We start from the raw sequence: 25,064 nt of genomic DNA on the forward strand, positions 1-25,064 counted from the left end.
CCATCAACCTGAAATGTTTTTTAGCTTTAAAATTCCCTTTCCATATCTAGATTTTATGCTTTTATGACTTAAAACTGTGCTTTGCAATATTTGAACCTGCTAAAGCTGTGTTTTAAACAAATCTGACACAGAATCACAATATATACTCAGATCAGAGCAATGATTCAGATGTGGAGAACTTATTCTCCATCTGCTTGACAATCCCTTCCAAAATTTCTACTACACTACCACCAAAGAACTCTATGCTATAGTCAATTATAATTTAATATGAGCTTGACTGACCTAGACTACACTCATCAATATTAGTTTAATAGAGAAAAAAAGTAAATAAAGTAGATGTAATATGTGAAGATAGACATCTTTCTCTTGCTCTAAATCTATCAATGTTTTCATACTTTGACAACTTCTATTTTTGGCCTTTGAGGTAGTCCTTAATTTAGCCTTACTTTTCCAAGGTTAGTTCAATTTCCTACTACCCCTCAGCACAATGCTGAAATAGTTAGGCTGATTCTCCTTAAGAACTCAGCCCCGATTCTTGCCACAATACATCTATTCAGATGAGTGCATTGTTTCATGAAGTCATCTGCATTCTCTTCCTAATTCTTTTTCAGGATCAAGTATCAGTCCTTGACTGAAATCTTCTGTCCTTATTTATTTAAATTCTAATGAATTAAGCACTAAATTGTATTTCACTTTGTATTACTTCTATTATTTTATGTAGAGCTCCTTTGGCTTCCAAACTATTCTTTTGATAGCCATGTGTAATCAACATGAGAAAAATCCTTAATTTTTTCTATCTTTCTTTAACAATTTGTCTGCCTAACAAAACCCTTTCAAATTGCCTGAATTTAATTTACGTAGTGCTCAAGGCCTGGCGGTGCTTCCATTTTGAATAATGTAGCTTTTCAAAGGATTTCTGATTGGCCCAAATCATGAAGATAATGAGACATGACTTACAAATATCTGTTTCAGCACTGTTCTGTTGCCTTAAATTCCAGTATTTACTTCTTTCTGGAATATGGGCTATGCTATGGAATCCCTAAGTCTATAGGGATATTACAGTTTTATTAACATTTTGCATACCTTATGCCCAATTTTAGAGATAATTTAGGTCTCCAAATCATGATGTCAAAGGGGGATAATTTTTAACACAATGCTAACAACCAAGAAAGTCAGATTTGATGACTGGGTCCTAAGAATGGGGATTTCTTTTTCTTTTTTTTTTATAATAAATTTATTTAAAAAAATAAATAAATAAATAAAAAATAAATAAATAAATTTATTTTTTATTGGTGTTCAATTTGCCAACATACAGAATACAGTGCTCATCCTGTCAAGTGCCCCCCTCAGTGCCCATCTCCCATTCACCCCCACCCCTCGCCCTCCTCCCCTTCCACCACCCCTAGTTCATTTCCCAGAGTTAGGAGTCTTTCTGTTTGTCTCAGAATGGGGATTTCTAAGTGATGTTGGTGCTCTGAAATCAGAAAGAGAGAAGATGGGAATGATAAGTACCTAAAAAGTCTGGAAGAGATGGTTGAGACCTTAAGAATTAGAAGCTGGCAAGGGTGAGGCAATTGTCTAGGTCTCTAAAAAATAGCAAGGTTTTAGAGGCGTCTGGATGGTATGGTTAGTTAAGTGACTGACTCTTGACTGTGGCTCAGGTCATGATCTCAGGGCTGTGATCTCAGAGTGTGAGATTGAGCCCCAGTTTGGGCTGGGCTCCATGCTCAGCATGGAGTCAGCTTAAGGTTCTTTCTCCCTCTCTCTTTGCCCTTCCCACTATGCTCTCACTCTCTCTCTCTCTCTCTCTCTCTAAAATAAATAAATAAATCTTAAAAAAAAAACAACAACAAAAAAAAAAACTAGCAAGGTTTTGGCTCCTGAAAAAGAGCTTAAAACCCAACCAGTAATGAAGGCAGAAATCTTATACACTGGACTAGGAAAGGGAGGCAGTAATGATGATGTTAGAAAGGGGCTGTGGATCTAGAGACAAAGGAGAATTCAGTAATCAGACTCAGGAACTTCAATGCTGAGTTTACAGTGAGATAACAAATTTAAATCACCAGGAAAAAATGGCTTCCTTATGCATTTTCTGCATGCTACAGTGTTTATGAGCATGTGGTAAGCACTGGATGATAGATGGCATGCAAATGCATTTTTAGTCTTAAGTTAAACCAGCCAATACTATTTTTAATTTTTATCTTTTCTATTATGTTTATCTTTTCTATTATGTTTATCTTTTAATAGGATATTTGTGTTTTCATCTTAAACATAGAAAATAGCATCATTATTTTATGTATTTCTTCACAAAACAGAATTTTTTCATTTTCTATGTTTAGCAAATAGTGCAGATAATAATTTCAGCACATTTTTCATCCATGAAAGCCCATGTACTGAATGCAATAGAATAAAATCTTATAGGTGATAGGTGAATTTACCTTTTACATGTAAGGATTATTCATGCTAAAATAAATGTAGATTAAAAGACCTTCAGAAGTATATGTGTCACTTATTTAAATTTATTAATAAAAACCTTTAGGTAGGGAGGGGACAATGACTCTGCAGCAATTGTAAGTAATAATATATTAATCTCTCTGTTTTGCTTATACTGATAAAATGTATGATGTATTATTGAAAACACATGTAGAAAATAAGCAGTAATGAAGTAATTTAAAAAAATAGTAGGGCTTTTGTTTCTTAAATAATTGTGAAATATTATGGTTAAGGCATAGTTAAGAAATCTGTTACTAGTGATGTCAATATTATGAAATTTCATTTCAGACCAAGTCTATATAAGTGTTGACAAAATGTGTTCTGTAACACAGAAATGTTTTGAAGGCATAGTTGACCATCTAAGAGTTACAGCACTGATAGAACTGGTGGAAATCCTGTATTTTATAAACAAAAGAATGGTCTGTTTATAGTGTCCTTTAAAATATGTAAGGCACTTTCATTGTGTTTTTGCCACCAAACTTGAGGAAAATCTAAGGTAATGCATTGTACTTATTATATTAATATAGAACCAGAAGTTCAGCCATTTAATTGATTTGTTTCAAGTCATACTGAATTGCAGAGTCTAGACTCAGACTCAAGTTGTCACCTCCTAAGCATTATTGTCTTTCTCTCATAATAGCCTGTGTCCTTCTGTCATAATAGTCTTTGTCAGAAGGTTGCAGATGTAATTGGATGAGGTCTTGTAGTATGGAGGAAGATGCCAACATTTTTCTGGGTTTTTAAATAGATTTTCAGATCAACATTATATTTTAGGTTTACAGAATACACCTTGTCAAAACCATAGATGGTGTTTGCTTCATGGGACCTAAATGGAAATATGAGGAGTGCTTCTGGTATGATGGTTTTACTGGTGCTTTCAATTAGTGAAAAATCCATTGAAATTCACTCTCATATGTGCATTTTATGTATGAGTATTATGATTTAAGAAAACTTTAAAGAGTTATTCAGTTTATTATGTTTGAAATAAAAATAATACAAGTATTATATACAATATCAGAAAGATTTAGAATTGTTCTTGAGAGAGATCATAACTATACATCATAGACAAATCAAGAAGTAAATGCCAAGGAAATTAATGTTAGATAGAAAATTCTCAAGTTGAGTTACAAATAGAAATTGAAAGGACAATGTTGAGTTCCTAATCCTGAGACATGAGATAAAACATTCTGAATAAATGCCTTGAATGTTGTAATCGACACAGCCATTCTATACCGCCAAGGATGATTTAAAATGCATTCACATCTTGCTGAGATATTATCTATCATATATAAGAAATTTAAGCCAAAGTACCTTACTTAACAAAAAAATACCTTTTGTGACAAATGTGAAACCAATGTGAAAATTCAGGGTATCAAGAAGATTTTGCTCGGTAATAAGATAGTTTGATACCATGTATTGGAAGAAAAAAAGGAAAGAAAAGAAACGGCCTCAGGATTTGAAGGCTGATCTTATTAAGAAAAATATATATAAGATAGGCGAAACTTCTTAGTTGCAGTTCTGATCTGAGATTTGACATTGTAATTTTAATATCTATGTTACTGACAACAAAAATTACCTTGCTTGTGTATTGGTTTTGGAAATAGATGTGGTACTTGGGTTGAGATTTTAACACGAAGTAAAATGTAGCATTTTATTTCATATGGGAAGCAATTGTAAGCATATAGCATAACTTCATGCATTTACAAAAAGGGTAATGGGTATTTTGGGTAAATCTGACCTTGTTTAGAGCCATGAGAGAAAAACTTGTGGGCTAAAAGCAAGCAGTGAAAAAAGAAATATAAACAATATGGAAAGATAGACCTCATTGTTTCTGGTTAGTTTGAGGAGAGTGAATCTTTGTGTGAACTCTACGGATGAACAAAGTGGAAAGAAATGTGAAGACCTAGTTATAGTTCTTGGGATCTTTCTTCGGTTATTTGATAAATAAAGGTAACAGATCATAAGGATGTTTTCTTCTACTTAAAACACAGAGGCTGGACAGAAGAGAAATTACAGGATTGACAGAATGTGACCATCCTATTCATTCTTGACTCAATCAAACATACTAAAGACATACTAAATTCAGCTGAAAGTGCTAAGAACTAAAGACATGGTTATTGCTATTGATGTTAGATGGGCAATGAGTGCAAAATGTCTGAGTGCTTCCAAACTACAGCATCCAAGGTCACTAGATGATGGAGAGTCTGGGTTCCTTATCACCCTCAGGAAACTGATAAATTTGGACCTTGTTTCAACTTTCACATTATCTGGAGACTAATTATTAAAAGTTATGTTTATTACTAATGTACGATGTTTAAAAAGGAAACTAGATTTAAATCTAAAACTATCTTTAAAAATAAAGTCAAGTATAAAAAGTGATGTTAAGACACGTAAAAGGACTGGTATCTAAAATATACATAGAAGAATTAAAACTCAACAGAAGTAAACAACCCAATTAAAAAATATTAAATATCTGAACAGATACTTCATAAGCAAAGATACACAGAAGACAAAGCATATGAAAAGATACTCATTGTAATTTCTCATCAGGGAATTGAAAATTAAAACAATAATAAGATGCCACCGTGTACCTATTAGAATGGCTAAATCTAAATATCTGACAATCCAAATGCTAACAAGGATGTGGAGCAATAAGAACTCTCATTCATTATCAGTGAAAATTTGAAATGGTATAGCTCCTTGGTATTTACCCAAATGAGTGGACATCTTACCTCCACATAAAAACTTGCAAGTGCTTATAGCAGCTTTATTCATAATTTCCAACATTTGGAAGCATTCAATAATTCAGAAAGTGAATGCACAAAATATGACCCACTCATCCAATGAAATATTCTTCAGCAATGAAAAGAAATGAGTTATCCAGCCATAGAAAGATATGGAAGGCTCTTAAATACATATTGCTAAGTGAAAGAAGGTAAGATGTTTTTTGTTTTTTGAAAAGGCTACATAGCATATCATTCTAACTAATAATAATATCATTCTAAGTAATATTTCAGAAAAAACAAAGCTGTGGAGACAGCAAAAATATCAATGGTTGCCAGAAGTTTGAGAGAGGGAGGGAGAAATGAAAAGGTGAAACACGGGATTATTATGGCAGAGTAACTACTCTGTATGATACTATAAGGGTAGATACATGTCATCAGTCAAAACTCATAGAATATATACAAAGAGTGAATCCTGATGTAAACTATCGACTTTAATAATAATGCATCAGTATTATCTCGTCAGTTACAACACATTTATCACACTAATGCAACATGTCCATTAGATGGGAAATTGTCTATGTTTTTAGGAGGAGAGGATATATGGGAACTCTGTGTATTTACTGATAAGTTTTTCTATAATCCTAAAATTTCTCCAAAAAACACTATCAATTTTTTAAAAAGTGATTTTTGTTATTAATAATTTGTTTCCACTATCAATTTCCTCTTCAAACACTATTGACTTCACAATTGCATAATGAACCACTCATCTGGGAACTTTTATCAAGTCTTAAGTGGCTTTGGCTGAATATATTAAATATAAGCCTTAGGAAATGAATTGCTGAGGACTATATTCTAAGTTATGAAGAAATATTTTTTGAGTTATGAAGAAATATTTTTTTAAATTAACAAAAGTTAAAGGAATTTCATTTCTCCCTTTTACATGTCTCTCAAAATCATCAGTTCTACAGAAAATAATGTAACAATGCAAATGTAGTTTTTGTATCAACAGCTTTTGAGTCATGTTTATCTTGTGTAAAGGTGAAGAGGTCTTCGTTGTATATCTAGAAATCCCACACTATTGGTACTTTTATGTTTCAGCATGTTGATGAAACCATTTGTACCTCCGTCTAATTATGATCTTGAGGTTGCAAATAAGCCTAATTTCCTCCGACACTTTCCTTCCACCAACACACCGAATAAAACATTTCTTACTTTAGGATGAAGCTGTATAGTCCACTGTACATAGGGACATAGGGAAGATACGGAAGTTTCAGGCATAGATAAAAGATTATTTGCTCCAGGACCTGCAGCTAAGCGATGGCCTCAGCGCTGATATCCAAGAGGGTCTTAACTGCTATGTTGTCAGAGAGGCGGCGTTGGGTCATTACAGAGAGTGCATGGGAAGAACATACAGGAATGAGCTTACAATAAAGTGAGCTTACAATTTCAATAAAGTGGATAAAAAAGGATGAGTACATTCCCATTTCAAAGTGGAGATAAGAATTGTTTTGAAGGACAGCAAGTCTAAGTTAAATGAGTATTAGGAGACAATGTTAGTGTCTGAAAGTTAGGATTGCTCCAGCATTCCCCTGAGTTCTCTTCAGACTGGTTAGCATGCATATTATATTTTCTTCTTCCATCAGCTCTTAGGACTGTAGCAAATAAAAAGGAAGACAGACAGGAGTTGTTAAAAGCCTTTCCAAATTCTCTCTCTGCTCTCATAGGCTCCTTCTTCACCTCTATCCCAAACTCTGTCTAAATCCATATTCAAATGCATTGATTCTTATCTCTTTGGATGACCTCATTTTTTTCCTACAGGTTTTGAATGATCTAGGAAGCACACCCATGCCCAAAGAGCAAGAGTATTAAAAGTCACACAATCGTAGCGATGTTAACATTTATGGAACACTTAGAATTTGCTGAAACTTCTAAGAGTTTTTTTTACATGGATAATTTCATTTAATTCTCTTACCTTTTCTTACTCTCATTTAATACTTAAGAGTAAGTTAAAGGAATTTTATGGGGTCTGGAATCATCATATCTCTTGCTGAAGTTACACCTAGTGAGAAAATTAGGATTCAAACCTAGGTATATTAACATAAGGGTTCACATGCTTAACTGATAAATGAAACTGTCTCACTCTAGTACTGTATTTTGTCTGTTTTGTTATTGTTTTTTCTTTTACCTCTTATTTTCTACTCCTGTGCAAAACTTGTGCCTACCAGTGCTGAATCAGTTAAACTAGTGTTATCCAGTCTCCTAACTATGAATGTAGAAGAAAAGTCTGAGGAGAGAACCTGCATTAGTTTTATCGATCTGCTTTTGCAGAATTGAAAACAAAAAGCCATCTTGAAGCACATCAATAGAATTATGGTTTCCCCTGTGAGAATTTACTGCATTGGCGTTCTGATTTGTTCTCTTCTAAAGAAGGAGCACAGAAAAAAAAATTATTAGGTGCTAAAATTGGCTGGCCCTGATGAATTACTGACAGTTCCACATATCTTTCTAGTGTTTTGTTTTCCCCAACTCATGCTAGCATTACTCATCCTGCATTTAAACAAATTATAAAGGGTTTATTCAGATTGACTCTTAAAAAAAAAAAAAAGATTAAGGCCCTAGGACATCAAAGCAGCACCCAAATTACAAGTCATTAAATGAAGTTCTGCGATTAATATATATTTTACAGTATAGCTTTCCTTTCCTTTTATCTCTTCTATCTTAAATCCATTCTGTTCATGAAGACATTGATAGGGCTATTGCATATCCTACTTATGCGATGATGACATTGAGCTAATAATGGTGAGATGTTACTGCTTCCAGGGAACTTTCTGGGATGTAAAATTCCACACACACAAAATATATACATGTGAATTATGCATAGAATCCTTATATATGTTATATACAAGTTTCCATATATGTATATGTGTGTTTGCTTATTAAAAACACACACATACACACACAAACATGTACCCTCATGCACACATACATGTGCCCACAAGAGATTTCAGAGCCTAATCTCGTGCCTGCCACATGTCAAGTGTCTTTATGCAAATCAGTTTTAGTCATTTTTTTCCTGCAGATTAGTTTTAAGGAAGATTACAAGTGAAATTCCCACATGTTGAAATCAACTAGATCATCTATAAAATGTACCTTTCTCAGAAAGATTTGAAGAAGAGATATCTTCTACATTAAAAGCAGTAACAGCAACAAAGTAGTTGTATCCAAGTGTTCTTCTCTCTTGTGGTCTCCTCAAGAAGGGCACCTTGTAGTTTGTGTGTTACTTGCTCTGTGGAAGAAAAGTTAGAACAGTTGTTTGCAGATAGTTTGGTGTCTCATAAATCACTAGGCTTCAATGATCTCCACAGTGATCTCCTCTGTTCATCTGCATGGCTTGCCCAGCTTTCTGCTTACCTTGGAGCATTAGTTTCCTAGCTAGATTCTGGAAGCTATCATTTCCTTTGGCAACAAAACATTGAGCTCTGGGACAGTGTGGACATTGACTGAGGACCACAGACATTGAAGCCCAACAGCACCCCTTTTCCCACTTGATGGGATACAATATGCCAAAGAGAGGTGGATGAAGTATCGTTGCTTTGCTAGAAAGTATTGAGAAGTCATGATTTTTGGAAAGTTTTGTAACACAGGATTTCTTTAAAGTTTGGGCTTCTATTTGAAATGTATTTAAACCTTGATGTGAAGTCAACCATTCCATTGTTAAGAATTAGGATAGAATTGGGAATCTTTCCTTGCTTAACTTTTTCTCTATTCAAAAGTGCCTTATGGACTACAGAGAGTATTTTTGAGAAGAGGCTGTGAAACTACAAGTCCTTCTGAGTTGACCTTTTTGGTGAAGCAGTGATCTAATGCCACTGGGTGAGAGTAAAACGGTTTATGCTTCGTGCTTTTAAAATGGGTTATTAACGACATGAGGCTGCCTTTATTCAATTACCTTTTCTTTTTTAACAAACACCATCTGTTTGGGCTTGGCAAGTCTCCCACAGGAAAAAGAAAAAACAATAATGATGTCCTGAAATAGAATAGAGAGTATAAGTTTTTCCTTCATAATTGACCCTGGTAATTTACTGAGGTTAGGTTGTGCTGGTTCAGAAACACAGCTTCTAAGTTAGCCATACTAATTTAGTCACTTAGGTTTAGTTACTTGGTGCAAAAGTTTGACATATTAAAAATAGATATATACTTAAAAAAGCATTTCACATTGACTTTTATTTATTTTTCCCAACAGAGATGAGGGATGAATGACTTTACAATTCTGTCCTCCCATTTTATAGGTTAGGAAATCAAGGCAGAGATGTTGCAGCTTTTTAAAAGATGATATGGTCAGCCAATGATAGAGCTAAGTCTCAAATTTAAGTTTTCTGGCTACCAATCCCATATTATTTCCATTACACTCTATTGCTAGGCAAGCAGAAATGACATGAGCTTTATTGGACACCACAGAGGTATGAACTTTACGACTGTAGTGTAGAGGAAGAAGCATCAACTGCTCTACAGATCTGAGTAGGGCAGCACTTTTTGTACCTCGCTATGGTACAGGTAGGAATGGTGGAGTGGTCACGACTAAGCAGGCTGCCTCCAAATAGAAATTTGCTGAGACTACTTGATGGAAATAGTCCAACCATTTTGGAATGTTTGACCAATAGCCTGGATAATGGCAGACACAAGAGAGTCAGCCAATGTAAAAGACACAGCTGCTCAGGGTTTTGATGAGATTACTTCTTTCAGCATCATCAATTATTGGGGTTGATCATACTTAAATTCTGAAAGAAATCAGGCTAAAACCAAATGAAATTAAAAGTAGACAAAAGAACAGTTAAGATGAAAGGAATAATCCTTGATGTTATAATGATCTTGGTGGCCGCTTGCTGGATGTATTCTTTTTTAACTTTATAAACAGTATAAAGGAGTTGTCAATGACTCTGCCTGAGGTGCTTACCAAGAGCTATCCCTGTCCAGAGTTCACTACTGTTGACCTGGAGGGTTTCTGTCTATGGGTCTAAAAAAATCTGATGGAGGCACAGTGAGGGTAGCCTCAGGTCAGGGATTCTGTACTTGTGTGGGGTAACTGTTGGACTTCTCCTTTGCCTGCAGTTGGAACTAGAGACTTCAAAGATCCACTGGCATCCTTACTGACATTGTCCTGATTCCTAAGAAATTGTCTCTAAATTTTAACTGTGGCAGTATTTAAAATTAAATGTTTTGTTTGCCTTTCTGAGTGCTGAGCCTGGATTAATTTATATATGACTGAGATCGAAGAGCTGGATGACCAGTGTATGGAGCATTCATAGGGAAGATACATTTTGTGTGAGTCTGCTGTCTTCAGCTGGCTATGGCTAATTCTCGAGAGCATCCATAAAACAATCTTTCTTTAAGTCCTTTGCTCCTTATTCTAAATTCCTTAATGAGCAACACAGAGCTCTGTAATAGTTCTTGAAATAGCTCAAGAGGAAATAAAATGGTTTATATGAGTACAATCCCAGTTTCAAGGACAAAAGTATATTAATTAATAGGAACGTATTTCAAAGTCTACTTCTAAAGCTTTCCATTTTATTACTGTCTTGGCCAAAGTACAAAGTGATGATCTTTATTATTTAACTCCAATGGAGCTCCCATACACTGTTTCTGATATTCTTTTTTTTAAGTAGATTATCTTGCTTTTTTTTTTTAACCTACCCCTTTGAAAGACAATGTGCTACCCTTCTTTTTGCTGTTCATCCTCTGGACCTTCTTTCTCCATCCCCATCCTTCTTTATGTTCTTCCCTTAATCTCCTCTCCTCATACTCTTCTCCACCTCATCTTTTCTCTCCCTCTGACCTTCCCTTTCTTCTTTATATCTTTGTGATACTTACTGTGCACCATTTAGGACCTAGAAAAGGAGATGTCATGTTTTTAAATAATGAGAATATGAACTGGTAAACAGAAAGCCACAAAAGAAAAGCATATAGAATGCAATTCATAGTCACAGGAAAAAGCAATTCCCTTTACCTTGGTGGTGGGGAAAGGATCAGTAAAATTTGGTGGATCAAGGTTCTCTGAGTTGAGTCTTAAAGTACAATAGAATTTGGCCATGTGGTCATGTTAGGGCAAAGGAATGCTCTGATCAAATCAAATACTGGGGGAATATTCCCTTCTCAAGATGAATGATAGATTCCAGACCTCCATTGTTTTGAGTCTGCATTCATTTTAGGCATCTGTTAGGAACAAACTGATATTTTCTCATTCCAAAGCTAATGAATACTTTAGTTCCTTTATGAATTAGGGTCTCCTGGCTTGTTAAATAAAAATAGTTATTTCTCTACTTCTAATATTTTTAGGGTACGTCTTGGTACCCATCATGCATTTCCTAATCTCTGAAGTTAGCACTCATTTGTAAAGTTGTTAGCCGTTGTTGCTAATGCCTATGTGCTTTTGTTTTAAGATATTGCTAAATATTCAAGCTTATTGAATGAATCAGAAAAGTGCAAGAAGAGTCTTGTGCTGGAAATTATTTGAAGACACAAATGAAGGGAAAATATGATTCCTGTGTTCTTAAGTTTATAATATTAATAGATAATATTTACAAAGTTTAATCTAGTCAGGAATAACCACAAAGCAATGTACAATGAGAACTAAGTAATACTGAAAAAGGGGCAGGGAAGCATGAAAAGGAGTGATCAAAGCAATAGTAGTTTATGGAGGAAAGATGTAGTGTTTAAAAATAGAGCTTCAAAATTCTTTAACTTTTCTTCCAAGAAAACTGGAGTTTATGTCTTCTTGCTTTGAACATGGACAGGTTTGTGACTACTTTGATGCAAGAGAGCATAGCTAAAGTGACCACTATATTATTTCTGAGGCTATGTCAGAAAAGACCATGTAGCTTCCACACTGTTCTCCTATAACCCTAGTTCCATGGAGGTTCCATTTCAGGAGATTCTCTAACAAAACCCAGCCACTATGCTGTTAGGAGTCTAGGCCACATGGAGAGGCCATGTTTTAATACTCTGGTCAATAGTTCCATTTGATCCATACTTGAAAATTAAGAAGACATCTTGGAAGTGACATCTCTAGATAAATGTTACAGCCCACATCATTTGGGTCTTTCTATTCGAATCTCCGGACCTCTTGAAGCAAAAAAAAAAGGCAATTCTATTGTACCTTTCTAGATATCCAACCTAATGATTTTCCAAGTACAATTAAATGGGGTTGTTTTATGCCACTAAGTTTGGAGTAACTTGTTAAACAATGAATATAAGGGTAACACAAGACTTTTTTAAACTTTATTTAAAAAAAATTATCCTTATTGCGTTCTAAACATTAAGTTGCTTTATTCTGGAAATACACATTCTTAATTTCTGTTTTTCATTGAACAGGTGATTGTGATGGGGTGAGTTACTCAGGCACAATTTCCTTATACTAGTAGACAACAAAAGTGGCAGTTATTATACTTAATCATAAATTTAATGACATAATTTGAAAGTTTCCTTTGTGTCAGGTATTGTGTTAGCTGCCTTATATGAATTTTTAATTTATTTAAAAATATCCTTCTTATTCCTCTAACGTAAGAATGATCATTATATTTTATGTATGAGTATAATAAGCTTTATATATTACATAAGTAATTGGCCCAAGGACATTCTTACTTTCTATTCGAAGAGAGCTGGGAAGTGATTTAGGCTGGGTTAACACCAAAATCCAACGTCTTAACTGCAATGAAATAGGGCTTTTGTTCTTGAGATAAGGTAGAAAAATATACAAGAGGAAGAAAGCATAAAATGGTTTCTGGTAATATTTCCCATGTATGGGAAAATAATGAATATACCATAATATCTTAGTATCTTTTTGTGCTTTAATGCAAAATTTGGTACAGAAGACTGTCTTGGACTCTCTTCCATAATATTTAGTAGGAAGAAGATCTTGAATTGCTATAAATGCTGCATAAATTCAAGAGGATGATCTGAAAAGAATTCAACCAGGCATTGGCCCTTGAAGATAAAGATTTCTCATAAAGTAAAATAAATTATTGTCCTTGCCTATTGCACTAAAACTCTAATATGACAGTAACCAGAAAGCTGAAAAAAGTCATTTCAAGTAGGCCCGGTTTTGCGACTCTGGCCCTACAGATTGATTTTATATGCAGGTTTAGCACTCGGCAGCTGCCAAAAGCCATCAGTGCAATAGCCCATTCAAAGAAACACAAAATTTGAAAAGAGGACAGCCAGCAAGGACATGCTGTAAAAGGCAAAGGAAAGATATGCTGGCCCATGCTCTCAATCTGGACATTTACAATATCTATAAAGAGAAAAGAAGACAGAGGAAAGACTAATATCAACTTTGAACATGTGAAATAGAAATCATCTGCTCATTAAATCTTGTCTTTCCAAGAGAATTTGGAGTTGAAGAGAACTAGCTGAAATTGTATCATTTAAAGTAAGAAATCTCATTTGATGTGGAGACAATGAGATTCTAGGAATGAAGTAAATATGAGAAGTGATGAGATCCCATGACAATTGGAATATAGCCCTCTTTTAGAGATGGCTTGAGTGTGGGAGGGAAGCAGTAGATGATTGAGATGATCACTGGGGATAATTTTAACACTTGTGTCTTGTGTTGAGATGTTATAAAGTCAGGGTATTTGCATCAAGATTTATGAAGTACCAGTATGAAGAGGACACTATAATCTTGGAGTCTAATAGGACTTCTACCATGTGAATCTTTAATTACAGCAGTGTGTGGATTTATGTCTCTTAATTTTCAAGGTAACTATATGTATCTCTAGAAAAGTGTACATTTTTAAAGTGGAATTTACCATGAGATAAACATAGATTTAAATATGAATCTAAATTCATATCTAAAATTGAAAGTAATGGAAAATTGAATCCATAATTATTCACACTTTCATTTCTATAATTCAGAAGGAATATGCCCTGATATTGTTGGTTTTATTTAACAAGGGGCCAGTGATAACTTTGAGAAGAGATAATTCAAACCAACTGAAGTTCTAGATAATAAAGGACTTAGTGTGTAACTGAGCAGAATGCCAGTGCACTGACCAGGGCTATGTGATGCTGGAGCATGGACCACTTTCTGCGATGGGTCTGATGTTCACAATATGGCATCCTGGTAGTATACTAAAGTGGCATTAGGAAAGGGAATGTGGAGCCTCTGATATGGCTTGGATCCCCACTGTGCTCTGCAGGCTTCAGTAAAGCTTGACAAAGCATGCTGTCTGCATGCAGGTTCAGATGTGCTTAAAGATCTAAGTAGTGTGAGCTCTGGAGTGACTCTAGCAAGGTGGAATGGAATTACAGATTTCCTTTTAGTAATTTCTTGTTTGGAATTATTTTATGGTATCTATCAGCTTACTGCCAGTAAGTTCACATTCACCTTAGGGGCCAATAAGGCATTCAAATATTTGAATCAATATAGCATATTATTGAATAATTATAGTTTTCAAAGAAGATGAACAGTGGGTATTTTGGGTGAAAAATAATGAATTATACTAACTTTAAATAATACATAATACTTGTGGGGTGGTGGCAGGATATTATAAGGGAAGCTTTCAGCAGAAATATTAAGATCAACACATTTATTTTTATTGCCATTCTAGATTAAGGCAACTGAAAAAATCTTATAGTGGAGCAATGCATTCTAAGACTGAGCTTATCAAATATGTGCCAATCTGGCTATTAGTAATGACCCTTTTAAACATTTGGCCACAGGTGGAACTGATTTTCCCCCAGAGCTTTCTTCATTTTAATTTAGCAATAAACAAAACAAAAATGTGCTTGCCCAGTGTCTGACAACTCTGGGAAGTGATAAGCTGAATGATTTAGAGGCTTCTCACCAGTGACAATTTTTTCCTGCCTTTGTTAATACTACAAATAATTGAGATGTTAATTCCTAGTCCACTGAATTGAAGCAGTGTCAATTTAGTATAACTTACTATGCATGGTATTTTAGCTGATTTTAGCATTCAAAAATGCTATTGAACAAGGAAACCATTTTTAACACCCTTATAGATTTCCTTTGGAAAGAGTTGAGTTTATAGGGAATTCACTTCAAGTAGTCACTTCAATCATCCCTTGTTTGTAGTCAGTGCTTTGGAAACAAAGCTTAGTAACATTTCCTTAAAAATTAAAGAGTTCATGATTTACCTTAGTAATCTTTTCTTCTATGTTAAAATTCTGATAGGCAAGATACTTTTTCTGGAAACCTTTGCCTGTAGTTTCAGTCCTTTTATGTCTCTACCTTTCTTTCTTTTTTTATATCCTTAGAAATAGAGAAAAATTTGTCTACCACCACTTATACAAAATCTTATACTCTACCTAAAAAGAAAATATATTTTGGAGGCTAAAGAAGCTGAATTAGAGCTCTAAGTCATAAAACTGTTTCTCAACCTGTATACACTCCTGCTTTCCATATATTCATTTACATGCTTATATTATGAGACTCTTGACAAAATACAACCCACTTAAAGGATTAATCAATATTGGAGAATGTGTTTAGATGATACATTTGATTGTATTTATTCACGTGTCCCCACATTTCCTTAAGTGAAAATCACTTCAAAAATCTCAGTCTTGAAGATATCTATATGCTGACTAGGGTTAGATTTCAGGAATTCTGATATGACATGGCGAGAGGATTCTTAGCTTATGCTTTGGGAATGTCAACACACCCAGCAACTACACAGTTAAGTTCCTTCTCACTGTGTGTCTTCATTCATGCCATCCTTGCTTGGAATATTCTCACCATGTTTTCTTTTTTGCCTTCACAAATCCCACCCAGCCCAATGGGCCAGTTTCTATCTAATTCATTCCCTCCTACAGTGCTTTTCTAACTAGCAAATTATCTATTAACTTTCTCCTCCCCTGAAATTCTGCCGGTAAACCTTTAATTATGCAAGGTGTTTTGTTGTTCTCTTAAGGTGTTTATTTCATATGCATTTCCAAATAAACCCTTATAGTCTTTGAGAGTTAAGACTATGTCTTAAACTTCTCTTGTGTATTCACAGCAATTAGCATAATGTTAAGCACATTATAATAGGTGCTTATGAACACTTGATGGAGTCACACAATCAATTGCTATCCTAAGTCCCACAGTTGATTTTTGCAGTTAAATAGTGTGAGACAGAGTGAGTGTCACTTGGAGTTTCAGAAACTCCTTGTCAGAATTCAGACCAAGTTGTAGTTGGGATCTGGAGGATAGACTCTACCAACCTCAGCTTGTAGCTGTCTGTTTTTACCAAGCAAGCAAACAAACAAGTAAACAAAAGATACTACTATATTTTCAGCCTTTCATACCCAAATTCTGACTATAAAAAGTTAGCAAGCCAAACTTGCTAAACAATTTTACAGAATTATCTTAAAATTTTTATCATTACATTAGCACCTGCAATCTTTGGAAATTGTAATTTCTTTGACACAATAATACTCTTAACCTCCAAACTTTTGTTTTGCTTCTTGTAAGAAGCAAAGATCTTTTTTTTTTTTTTTTTTTTTTTAGAAGCAAAGATCTTAAAGAACCATATTACTGCTTAAAAATCCTGGTGGTGGGAGAGTCCACGTGAGTTCTTTTTTTTTTTTTTTTTCATTTAGTTTTTCTGACTGAAAATAATTTGAATCTGAACAATGCTGATGTACTGAATAAAGGCTGTCCCACTTAACTTCACAAGCACTAGACAAAAGAAATTTTTGACACTTCATGTTTTGATAACTGAATGTAAACTTCAAGGGCAGGGCTCTTAGGTCTACACTGCTCTGTCTCCAGGGCTTAAGCAGTCCCAGGAACAACACAAACACTCATTTCATGAATATGTTTATCTGTATTTCTTTGAGATTGCAATTATGTTCTGACTTTGTGATTTTGTTAAGCAAAAACAGAGCGAATGAATCTTGGGAGGGAACGATCACCTATTCCTTCTTGCTTTGTATTGATCTTAGCAATATTTGTTACTTCTTTCTCTGCCAATCTTGGGTATTGCCTGTGAACCACTAACACTTTTTAAAATAACATAACTTTGAGATCATTTTGAATCTTACACCAACCTAATTTTACATTTTATATTGAAAATAAAGTTGTGGTCTTGACTTACCCACATTGTAGTGCATAATTTTCCACTGATATTACTTTCCTTTTTGTGAACATGTGTGCTATAGGTTGATGGCATTAAAGGCCAACATGTTCCAAATGTTTTACAGTAATGAAACCATAGCAATTAAGAAATACCTTCATTGCTTTTGGTAGAACTTCATAGATCTTAGCAGCTGCCTTTTAACTTGCTCCTCTTCAGAGTTAATGACTTTGCTTTTGAAAGACAGTACATATTTTTTTCCTCTACTTTAAACTCTTATTCGAATAAGAAATTCATTACACCCAAGAGGATAATTGCACAATGTCAGTGGAGGAATATCAATATTCCCAATATCCCCTTTTACCCACTGTGGTGAATACATGTCAAATAAAAAGTGTACTCTCAATAAAAGGAGTGCACATACTGTGCAACTGTAGTTTCAAAACACATTTTTTTAAATTCCTCTTACAACTAGATTTCTCTGTCTAAGCTCTTATTTAAAAGTTCTGGAGTTTCCAGTGGGAGGTATGTATTGAGATTGTGCAGTTATTGATTTGTAATAATAATGATAATACTTATCTATGTGTGAAATGTTACAAAAAATAGCTAGCATATATCATCACGTTTTAATTTTTAATGGTCACTTTAGAGATTGGTATTATTTTCCCATTTTTAACTGTGTAAGCAGGTTTACAAAGACAAAGTAACTTGCCTTAGGTCATAGAATTATTGCGTCTTAACTAATGGCTAGAATTAGAAGCCAGTCTGTTTTACAGTAATCTGTGCATCTTGTTCAGCAATACCATATTGCCTATCTCTGCTCTGGGCAGTTATTTTACACATCACTAACAAAGAGATCCAAAAAAATATGTATTGCTCAATTTACTTGACTGACGGAAGAAATTAAATAGACAATATTGTTAAAAGAGAATAGACATTTAATACTTTTATCTCCCCCAAAATTTATCCATCTTACAATAAAAGGGATTTGAATAGAATAGATTTAAGAGATTTTAGAAATAGGAAAAATAGTATGTCGTTTATTCAATCATTCAATAAGTAGATAGTTTGAGTGCCTCCTAGGTGCCATCATTGAAATAAGGCACTGGGTATACAGTTGGATATGCTTAAAGCAGACATTTCTTTAATGAAAATTAAGCAGAAGTCATATAGAGCAACACATCAAAGATTTAATTACAGAGACTTTGATGGCAATGCTGCATTAAAGTTCTCACTTCAGTTTAAAGCCACATTACGGAATTCTGTATTTCTAATGAGAGACAACACTGACCATATTATGTATTCTCATTGAACTTACTGTTCTTGCAGTGTAATATCTATATATAGTTTGCTATATGTATTTATTTGTATGCTTTAATTTTTTTTAGATTTTTTTTTTATTTATTCATGATAGACAGAGAGAGAGAGAGAGGCAGAGACACAGGCAGAGGGAGAAGCAGGCTCCATGCAGGGAGCCCGACGCAGGACTTGATCCCGGGACTGCAGGATGGCGCCCTGGGCCAATGGCAGGCGCCAAACCGCTGAGCCACCCAGGGATCCCCTATTTGTAGACTTTTTGATTGCAGGTCAATCTTCATAAAAACTGTGCTGATCCTACTTATTAATTCTTATAATTTGACTATAGATCATTTTGAATTTTAAAGTATATGACTCTGTTGTCTGATATCATGAGAGTTTTAAGTCCTACATTCAAATTCTTATACCTTTTATTCTTATACTTCTGCAGGGACTAGGACATTCAGCACTATGTTCAATAAAAGGGATAAGAATAGACATTCCTGTCTCATTCCCAATCTCAGAAGTATAACTTTTAATATTTCACCATTAATGAAAATGTTTGCTCTGGGATGTCTGTAGATACCACTTATGAAAACAACAAAGAAGTTCCCATCTATTCCTAATTCACTCAGTTTGAATTGATGAACCATTTTTAATTTATTCTTTTTTTCCTGTTTGTTGTTTTGAGCACATCTTTGTTCTCTATTTTATTAATGTGGATGCCCAGCGACTGGTTTTACCTACTTAGAACATACCGGACTGTTTGTGGTTTTAATTTCCTATTTATTTTGTAGGATTCAATTTGCATTCGATTCATTTTTAAAAATTTCTTTAATTAAAATATATTTGACATATAACATGTAAATTTAAGGTGTACAACATGTTGATTTGATATATTTATATATTTATAATTTCCATTGTAGTGATAATTAACACCTCTATCACATCACGTAATTATCATTTCTTTTTAATGAGTGATTGGAATAATTAAGATCCAGTCTCTTAGAAAGTTTGATGATTATAATATTGTAGTCTTTATTCATTACAGTGTACATTAGAATTGTAGGACTTATATTTTTTACTCATTGTAAGTTTGTACCCTCCAACATTTCTCCTATCTTCTCACCTCCCAACCCCTGGTAACCACTATTTATTCTCTTTTTATAAGTTTGAATTTTTTATTTTTTTAAAGACTTTATTTATCTATTCATGGAAGACACAGAGAGAGAGGCAGAGACACAGGCAGAGGGAGAAGCAGGCTCCCCGCAAGGAGCCTGACACGGGACTCGATCCTGAGTCTCCAGGATCACATCCCGGGCAGAAGGTGGTGCTAAACCGCTGAGCCACGCAGGCTGCCCAAGTTTGGCATTTTTAGATTTCACATATAAGTTTTATCACACAGTATTTGTCTTTGTTTGACTTACCTGACTCAGCATAATGATAATATCTTCAAGGTCAATGTAGGTTGTTGCAAATGGAAGGATGTTCTTTCTCATGACTGAATAATATATGCGTGTGTGTGTATATATATATATATGCGCATATGAATAAGGTATAAATGCACACATGTATATATGTATATATGTCACATATATATGCATATGAATAAGGTGTATATATATATTTATATATCACATCTTTTTTGTTTATTCATCCATTGACAGACATTTAGGTTGTTGTTTTCCTATCTTGGCTATGATGAATAATACTGCAATAAATATGGGAATGCAGATATCTCTTCAATAATCTGTTTTCATTTATTTTGAGTATATACCTAGAAGTGGAACTGCTGGGTCATATGGTAGTTCTATTTTTAATTTTTTGAGGAGCCACCATGTAGTTTTCCATAGTAGTTGAATCAATTTACATTTCCACCAACACTGTATAAGGGTTCCCTTTTCTCTACATCCTTGCCAACGCTTATTGGCATGCAAACTTTTAGGTATAAGATGAATAAGGTCTGAGGATATAATGCAAAACATGGAGGATAGCTGGCTGGTAACATATTATTATATAATTGAAATTTTCTGGGAATAGAACTTAAATGTTTCTTACCAGAAGAAGAAAAAAAAGGTATATGAGGTTATGGCATTTATGTTACTTACATGGTAGGACTCATTTCACAATTATACAAATATGAAATCAGTATAAGCTATATCTTAAATATCTTATAATTTTATTTAATAATGCTGGGGGGGACTTCAATAAGTGATTTTATCAGCAAATTAGAGCAGAAAACACAATTAGTGAACTGTAAGAGAGAACAATAGAAAATATCTATCTTAATTGAAAACAGAGAAAATATAATGGGAAATAAAGGAAAGGATTGTAAGACACTTGTGAGATTTCCACTGTCCAACACAATAGTAATTAGAATCCCAGAGCTAGAGGCATCAGAGAGAGGTACAAAACAATATTTGAGAATATACGAATTTACAAAGCTGATAAAACCTGACTCTTAATAGAAGGGTGGCTCAGTCAGTTAAGCATCTGACTCTTGATTTCAGCTCAGGTCATTATCTCAGGGTTGGGAGATTGAGCCCTGCTTCAGGCTCAGCACTGTGTGTGAAGCCTGCTTACGATACTGTTTTTCTCTCTCTCTCTGCCACTCCTTTTGTCTAAAAAAAAGTAGTACTGCACTGTAATACATCAAGGATGCATAAAATATATATGGTAATCATTAAAAATACATAGTTTGAAAATAATTGATAAAGGAAAAACATTGCATAATTGAAAATATTTGACTACTCTAGTGAAGGATGCAAGATAGAAAAAAAACACGAAACAGAATGAATTATATAAAACCTATTTTTGACATTTTATACATATAGATACATAAATATAAAATTTTACAGTATGTGTATATATATGTGTGTGTATAAAATTTTAGTGTGTGAATGTATATGTGTGTGTACACATACACCTACTTATATATCATATTATTATATTTGTATTTATATATTTGTGTTTAAAGCTTTTATCCCATTCTTTTTTTGTTCTTTTTCTTTTTTTTTAAATTTTTCTGAAAGAGAGAAAGAAAGAGCAGTAGTGGTATCCGGGAGGGACAGAGGGAAAGGGAGAGAATCTTAAGCAGACTGCAGGTTGAGTACGGAGACTGAAGCAGGGCTGAGATCATGACCCTAGCTGAAATCGAGTCAGATGCCCAACCCACGAAACCACCCAAGAGCCTCTATTCTTTATTTTTCTATGGATCCTTCCTTCTTTGGTTGTAATCAACTATTTTCAAATTCCTCTTTCCTTTTTGTTTTACATCTAATATCTTTTTTTTTTTTGCAGTATAGTTGATAATATAATGTTACATTAGTTTCAGGTCTGGTATTATTCATTCATTAAGTTCTTACAGACTTGAGAAGATTATGTATATTTAGCAATGTAGATAAAATTATGTATAAATTATATATAGTAGAGAAAAATTAATAAAGATGAACCTAAAATAGCAATAAAAATCATTATGTATCTAAGGAAAATGCAGGAAAATCAGTTCTGGAATTCTACACTGGAAACTACAAAACTAAGGGGAATTAAAGATGATCTAAGTAATTGGAGATGACTCAATTTTATAAAGATGTAAGTTTTTTCAAAATGTGTACATGGTTTTACTATAAAACCATTCACAGATTTTTTATCAGCTCTACATTCAAAATGTATAGATATAATCTGCCTTCTTATTACCATGCAGTCTGCTAGTACCTTGATTGAGTGCACCGTCATATTTTTCCAGGGCTGCTGCATTCATTCCTTCAGCTGGTTATATCCCTTCTGCCTTTCTTCTTCTTCATTCTATTCTCATTCTAGGAGCTACAGTGACACATGTCACCCTGTATAAAGCTCTCCAATGCTTACCAAGTTATTCAGAGTAAAAACCAGTATTCATAATGTCTTTCTTGATCTACCCCTATCCCTACTATCTCAGAGCTCATGTTCTACTACCCTCTCTCTGTTTACATTGCAACAGCACATCTGTCCTCTATTTGCATCTCGAACATTCTTGGCACTTGCTATATCCTTTAGCTAGGTGTTTTTTCCCCAGTTAGCCACAAGCTTCCACTTTTACTTCTTTAGAGTGTTTAGGGTCTTCAGTCCTGCCTGATAACAACATTTAAAAAAAATGTAGCCTCTCTACACCAGAATCTAGAACAGGGCCGGATACACAGTGAATATTCAATAATATTCATTCTTTAGTGTATTCAGTAAATGATTGGTAAACATATCTGATATACTATGGCTTGAAGAATGCCAACACTGAGAACATTCAATATTTGCATCAAAGAAACTGTCAAGTGGGGTTATAAGTATAACATAATAACTAACATTTATATAGGAGCTGCAATTTACAAAGCACATTTACATATTTCTTTCATTTGAGCCTCACAAACAACACTGTTGTGGAGAGAGCAGGTGTTTCACAGATGTAAACTTGGAGAGGTTAAATAATTTGCCCAAATGGGAAAGCTATGTCTCACAGCCTGGCTTTCTGACTTTGAAACTTTTTTTCCTTTAGTCACACAAGACTGCATTCTCTTTGGACTTTGGGGAATATAATAGAAGAGTAAAATAAACTCTATGCCTGTAATAAATTTGAAATCTTTGTGGGTCAAAGCTGTGGCACGAGGAACAAAAGGAATCCCATGATGGTCAGTTTCCTCAGGTTAGTTTACAATCTGTAAAATGGAAATCATGCATACACAATTACCTTTGGAGACACAGAAGATTAATGAGGCTATGTTTATGAAAAATCTTTAAATTATATAGAGAAAAGCATTATCTTAAAAAGTAGTGTGTGATTTAATAGTCTAAATATTGCTTAAGTTCTTTAATAAAAAAAAAAGAAAGAAAAAAACATTTTCCAATGGAGTTCCAATTGTAGACCATCCATCATGCTATTAGGAGACTGAAAAAAATTAAGAAACTAAATTCTTAAACTGTGTGGCAGTTGAATTTTGAAAGAAGAATATAAAAGATATCAGGAAGAAAGTTTAAAATAACTTTGGACAACAGAACTTAAAAAGATCCATTTTTTGGTCACTATTTTTTAAACAAGAGAGAACTATTTCATTTCCAGTCTCAGGTGGATCATTGATATACGAGAAATGGTATTTAATTAACAAAAACTGTATTTTCCTTTTTTGTTTTTTAATTACAAAAACTACAAAGTGACTTAGAAATTAGTTTCCTTAGGAACATAATTTCATTAAGACTATGCTTTTTTTATAGGTAGATTTATAAAAAAGTGACAAAGTAGTAGTTATATAAAAAAGAAAAAAAATTTCTAAAGTATAATCCTGCATAAAGTACTAGGGAAACATTCACCAAAGTAAGTCTTACCAGGGTTTAAAATAATAGTAATTAAACTACAAGCATTGGCTTTGACCTTACTAAAATATCTGGGTTTTATATTTAAAAAATAGATTTAACTACACATTCAAAATACAAACTTCATATATAGCCACTGAAATTTACTGAAAATGTATGAAAAATTAGAATAATGCAAAGATTATAGAATAAATGTTCAGCATCAGGAATTTTTTTTTTTTTTTACAAATTTAAATTAGGTTTTGAGGGCGTTTTATAATATATGTAAGTGGATTTACCTCTCCTACAGGAGTTTTATCAAATTTTCAGCTTAGGAAATATTACAAGTCATTTTTCATTTTAATGCTTTTTCTTAAAATAAAGTTTAATAATAATAATGTTCTTAATATTTTAGAAATGAAGTCATACTCAGAATTCACATTTCTCTAAATATTTTCTAGCACTGTATTTTTTATAATAGATAATGATGCAATACAACTCAAGTGAAATAGATTTCTGGTCAAAGGAGTAATTGTAACAAACGAAAATGTGATCGTTAAGTTATGTGTCAACTTGACTAGGCTATGGTGCCCAGTTGTTTGGTCAAAGGCCAGTCTTCATGTTGTTGCTAAGTCATTATTTAGTCATGATTAAAATGTAAATCAGTAGACTTTTGCATAAAGTAGAGTAGCATCCATTATGTGGGTGGGCTTTATACAGTCAGTTGAAGGCCTTAAGAGAAAAAGCTGAGGTCCACCGAAGAGGAAGAAATTCTGTCTCATGATCACTTCGGACTTGGGGCTGAAACATTAGCTCTTACTAGAATGTCGCCTGCCAGGCTGCCCTACAAGTTTCAAACTCGCCAGCTCCCAAAATCTCATAAGTCATTCCTTAAACACATGCACATTTATATACACACATGCATATATCCTACTGGTTCTATTTGGAGAACCCGAATTCAGAAAACACCCACCCATACCCACTCCCTTCCCCAAACAAATAAACTGACTTCTATAGAAACCATGCTAGCATAAGAACAAACAACAAAACCTTAGGGAGAATTAAAGAAACAGTGGAGAAAGGCACACAGCTGTTTTCCATTCTTGAATTTTGTTTTCAACTGGAGTAAAAGCTTTGATATAATATGCCTTGAAATTTTACT

At 33.9% G+C, this 25,064-nt stretch overlaps 2 long non-coding RNA genes across 2 annotated transcripts in view; one reads left to right on the top strand and one right to left on the bottom strand.

Moving 5' to 3' along the window:
* Positions 1 to 25,064, top strand: part of LOC118355574 (uncharacterized) — a 55,501-nt gene that overhangs the window by 13,230 nt on the left and 17,207 nt on the right. The window lies entirely within an intron of this gene.
* Positions 8,376 to 15,486, bottom strand: LOC125755526 (uncharacterized). The gene is made up of 3 exons (XR_007412225.1): positions 15,372 to 15,486; positions 9,169 to 9,246; positions 8,376 to 8,505 (listed from the first exon to the last, which is right to left on the bottom strand). It is a non-coding gene; the product is annotated as an uncharacterized LOC125755526 (long non-coding RNA).

Source organism: Canis lupus, chromosome 8, assembly GCF_003254725.2.
Source record: "Canis lupus dingo isolate Sandy chromosome 8, ASM325472v2, whole genome shotgun sequence".
Taxonomy (NCBI): Eukaryota; Metazoa; Chordata; class Mammalia; order Carnivora; family Canidae; genus Canis; species Canis lupus.